The 4,965-nt window shown below is 43.8% G+C and overlaps 1 long non-coding RNA gene across 1 annotated transcript; it reads left to right on the top strand.

The window, feature by feature from the left end:
• The first annotated feature begins 4,524 nt into the window (after positions 1-4,524).
• On the top strand, positions 4,525-4,965 carry lncRNA:CR45966 (long non-coding RNA:CR45966). The gene has a single exon (NR_133308.1). It is a non-coding gene; the product is annotated as a long non-coding RNA:CR45966 (long non-coding RNA).

The following is a 4,965-nucleotide window of genomic DNA, read 5'->3' as shown; positions in this document are numbered from 1 at the left end:
ACTCAGCCTAATAATGAATCATAATCCGGGCGATTTATGGACTCACCTGGTGGCCAGGCTTGTAAATTTCATTACAAAAGCTTTTTGCACATTGTAAATTGGCCTCAACTACATAAACTACATGGAAATTAATTTTTTAATGCACTTTTTCAATCCTCTTGCAAAAAACAAAGCCCACAGGGACAAACAAAGTTGGTGGGGGCAGAAGGTGAGGAGCAGGGGTAAGTGTAATAAATTTAATTTAATTTACAGAATTGGATTGACTTTGCCCAGCAGCAGAAACAACAACAGCATCTGCAAATAGTGCAAGCCACTGACAAAGAACACACAATTTATTGCATTTTGTTTGCATTTTAACAACTTTATTTCATGTACTCAGCAAGGGCACATAATAATTGGGAACGGAAAAGTCCAGTGTTCAGTTTTGGAAGCAGACTAGATTTCTGAACTGATTTCGCTCAGCAATCGCAATCAACTTTTCCGAGGAATTCATTAGGCATAATCAGAGTAATCTACATAGTCGATAGAAGAAAGGGCTACAATCTTCGCCTGCCAACGGCCCAATGAAATTAGCATACAAAATTCAAGTCGAAAAGAAAATGCATTTTTCAAGCAAACATGTAAGTTTTCAAAAGAAAACACAATTTATAAATTAGCCCAACCGGGCAGCGAGAAAAGGCAGCCACGAGAATATCCAAAGAAATCATAAATATTGCACGAGGGGGAAAATCGAAATAGGAAAAGGATTTTCAAACAAATTTTCACGCTCCAATGAAAACTAAAGCCAAGCTTTGCTCAACTTCTCCATTCCACAAGCGGTCAAGCAAAAACAAAAAATATATTATAGAAAAAACAAAACAAGACCCGGCAGCGGGTTTAGGATAAGCCTGCATAATCAAGTGGTTTTCGATAAATAGAAACAAAAAGGGTAAGCAATTCCAGCAGGGTCGGCCCTTTTGCCCCTTTTCTGCCCATTCCATGGCCAGTTAATCGAATATGTTTGTTAAAAAAGTTTTGAGGCGTAAAAGGGCAAAGCAATCCCTCCCAGCCCTGCGTCTACGTTTTCCCTTGGCATGACTAAAATTTAATTTCGACGCCCACCTCGCTGGGACGTTTGGATAAGGATAGGGATAGGATACCTCATTTTCCATAGAAATCACATCGTGACACGAAGGTCCCAAATGGCTCTATACGCTTTTTAACCTTTCCTTTGCTGGCTTGCAAAAGGCATGTGGCAATATTTATTGAATTTTGTTTGTCATCTTTATCAAATTATGTGTAATTACCCTATATAACCTCACGATAATAAGAAAACACGTCAGGCTTAGTTAGCACCAAGATATTTCGAAAGCTAAGTTTATAACCATTTTTAAATATATGAATTTAGTTAGAATTAGAACTGCAGGGAAATCAGCTGTTTAAAGACGAAATGAATCCAGCGATCCCTTCGAGCTTCCATCTCTAGGTGTTGACATTTCGCACTTCAGCCTCGTTGACCCAGATTTCCAGGGGCTCTTGGCCCGAAGTTTCGCTCTCTGTCGGCTTTTTTAATTTCCTCAACCCACTCGTGCTGGCCCCACTTGCCATTCATTTTAATGCTCTTTTGCTCTAAATTGCATCCTTTCGCCAGGATTTGCCTCACCTGCCCGTGCTGTTGTTGATGCTTCCATGTGCTGTATACAATAGTTGCCACATTTCCGGTCCTCTTCTGGCCCGGTCCGGAGCCGGCGTCCTTCAGACATTTTAATGATTTTCCGAGTGAGAATTCTTATTCATTTGTGTTCCTGCTTCAATTTTCCTGCTTTAAATTGCTTCTGCCCCGTTCAGTTTACTTTTATTTTGCTGCTTGCGTAGTTTTCTTGGCCGAAATAGTTTGGATTGGCCTGAGGGAAGATTTCAGGGTGGTTCAATCATGGGCAATCTTAAGCGATTTATCAATTAAGCCTCAAAGGCTTTTACTCACCCCCACTAATTTAACCCTTGAGATGCACGTGCCTGGGCCATAGCAAAAGGATGCGAAAAAAGGAGGTTATGGAAATTCCTGGCAACAATGGAGCTCAATCCTCTGACCAGACCCCAACTTTCGTTCCAACCACTTGACAATACAAAAGATAATTAAATAAGCAATGAGCGGACTCCGAGGACTAAGTGAAAAAAGAAAACAATGCAAATTGAGAAAAATCGTATGCCCCTTCTAAGAAAATGAAAGGAAAACCGAGAGTGTAAAGCCTTAAAAATTCATTGAAGGAAAGAATAAGCAATCAGGGGCGAGTGGCAGCTAGACATTTTCCCGAGGCAGGAAAAATTACAAACGAGTTCATCAAAACGGAGCCAGCACTAATTCAACAGCGACGTAGATTCCCTCGTAAAACTCTCCAATTGCATCTAAACTTTAAGGGGTTTTCCGCAAATGGGGTAGCACTTCAACCCTTCAGCCGGCCCCGTTTCCGCTTATCGCTCCGAGTGTCACAACTTTACCGCCGCCATGAACATCATCATCATTATTCATAATCATCAGCAGGAGCGCTGCTGTCTGTGCCTGCAATGCGTCGCCCTTGGGCGATAGGTTCTTCAGAAAAAGTACCCACAGTGGCCGCCGCGAAGCCCACTGCAAGATACCCATCAATCAGTTATCTTTCTTCAAACTATTCTAGAAGACGTGGCTAAGCTGCCTCAACTATTGATCCTGATCTTAGCATTCTAGTATTATGTGAATAAATGGGCCTTTAAATTGTAGTGCATATATCATAATGATATAAGTTAGTATTATTATTAAGAATTTTATAAATGCAACTGAAGAGTGCCGACCATTTTGCTAGACCTACTTTTAGCGTACCACGAGGAGGAAAGACAATCGCTAATCTCATTTTCCTAATGACCACATAACCCTGTTAGCCTCCATTGCGGGGTATAAAAAGTTGCACCGCCTCCATGACAATGATGACGCCGTCTGTTTCCGCTGCCATTTTTTGCAACTGTTACTGCCGCGCTGGCCTGAAGCGCTGGTCTCGGGCCTACAGTCTTGAATACCATGTTGAATTCAACTGTTTGCCGTTGCTCACAGCAGCCGCCACACGAACAAGTGCAAGTTTATTGGAGGCAAACGTCGCCAACGTTGTCGTTTGCGTCGCACGTTGCACGTTGTGCAAACTTTTACACTTCATTGCTCGATTGCAATTTTTACGCAAAACAATTTTATTTGTTTAGTTTTCACATTTTCCGTTGGTTCCTGCTGCTCTTTGGCGACACATGTTGCACTGACGAGCGGCAGTTGAATGTGAAGATTCACAAACACAACTACGATTCTTTAAGAGATTCCACGTTGAAAGGTAACGTGAGTTGGAGAAATAAATGGCTTTGGCTAAAGTCCTTTTTTACCTTCGCCAAATATTTGAATCTATAATAGATCAGTACCTAAAGAGCTCTTGAGAATTAAATTGAAAATAAGTTAGTTATAATCTCGATCAAGTTAAATAAACTTTCTCGGCGAATCTCGGTCAATAGTATTGAATGGTTACCAATAAACTAGTTAACCCCATTTATTGAGGATAATCCGTTTTAATGCTTCCCCCTACGTTCTTTTGTTCCTTGGCAGCCTCCTCTTCGATTGGCTCTCATGGTTTGTTTGGCTGCATCAATTTCCTCCTTTTTAAGTTGGCCTTGCCTGCAATCAGTTTCATTTTCACACACAATTTTCTTGGCCATTTTTTGTTCGACTTGGCCGTTTATCTATTTGGACTATCCATCTCTTGTCTCTCTCGTGCTGAATTGCCTCCCCGGCTCTCACCATCTCGAGCTCTTTGGCCAAAGTGCAAAATGTTGTAAGTTAAATGGAAACAATAATGGGCTCGGGCCAGGATTGGGTTGCTCCGGCTCCGGCTCCGTCTCTGGCTCTGGGTCTGAAACTGGGATTGAGGCTGGGTGTGGGTCTGGGTTTGGGTCTGGGGCCGTGGCTTCAGCTTTGACTACCACCGGATTGGGGCTTCACTGCGCTCATCCGGCAGAGCCCTTGATCTGGAGCGAGAACCGCACTGACGCTCGCCATTCGCTTTGTGCACTTTCCTCTTGATTTCGATTATTGTCTTGCACTTTTCACTCTTCATTCGGCCAGCTTTGCTCCTGCCAATCCAGTCTTAGTGGCCCCAGATCCGGATCCGGCTGCCTTCTCGTTTGAGAACCGAATTACTTTGCCAGCACCCGGTAATCGCACTGACCTGGCCACTCGGGTTTCCATGCTGCCGCCACTGGGAATGTTTTAATTAAATCCATTCCAGCGTTCCTGTAAAAGTTTCCCCAAAAAGTAGGCCCAGCAATTGTTGGCCAGGCGGGCAGGGCCCAAAGACATGAGCCCCTAAACCGACCCATAACAAAGCCAACCGCAGAAGCAGCAGCAACAACATCATCTGCCGGGCTTAAGAGCGGAGCAGCCACTGCAGCAAGGAAATAGTTGGCCAGAACTATTTACCAGGCCGCCATTTTCGTATGCAGCAAGTTGTGCCATAATTTCATGCCACAGCAGAGAAAACTTGTGCGGTCCTTGCCACCACGCCAGCCACGCCTAATAATAAGAAATTAGAACTTACGACAGCCACTAAGACTGTCCGCAGCAGCAGCGGCGACCGGAGGAGCAGAGCGGCAGAGGAGCAGGAGCCAGGACTATAATCGTCTTGTACTTGGCTGGGTAAGGAACTTTAAGCTAACCGCAAAATGTCCTGCCAAGTGGGGATAGAGCCGGATGGAATGGGAGTGCAGATGGGATTGGGAAAAGGATTGGAAGTGGAAGTGGAAGTGGGCAGTGAGCAGGAAGGCGGTCCAGATGGAATCGAGACTGCAGACTGTAGTGTCCTAGCACCATGCCAGACGATCTCACTAGAAAGGGCTAAGAATAATATAATGACAATGGATGTTAGCAATTGTTTCCCTGTTCAGTTCATACAACGAACAAGAGATCTTAACAATACATTT

This window comes from Drosophila melanogaster, chromosome 3L (assembly GCF_000001215.4).
Source record: "Drosophila melanogaster chromosome 3L".
Classification (NCBI taxonomy): Eukaryota; Metazoa; Arthropoda; class Insecta; order Diptera; family Drosophilidae; genus Drosophila; species Drosophila melanogaster.
This window is presented reverse-complemented; position numbering and strand designations above follow the sequence as displayed.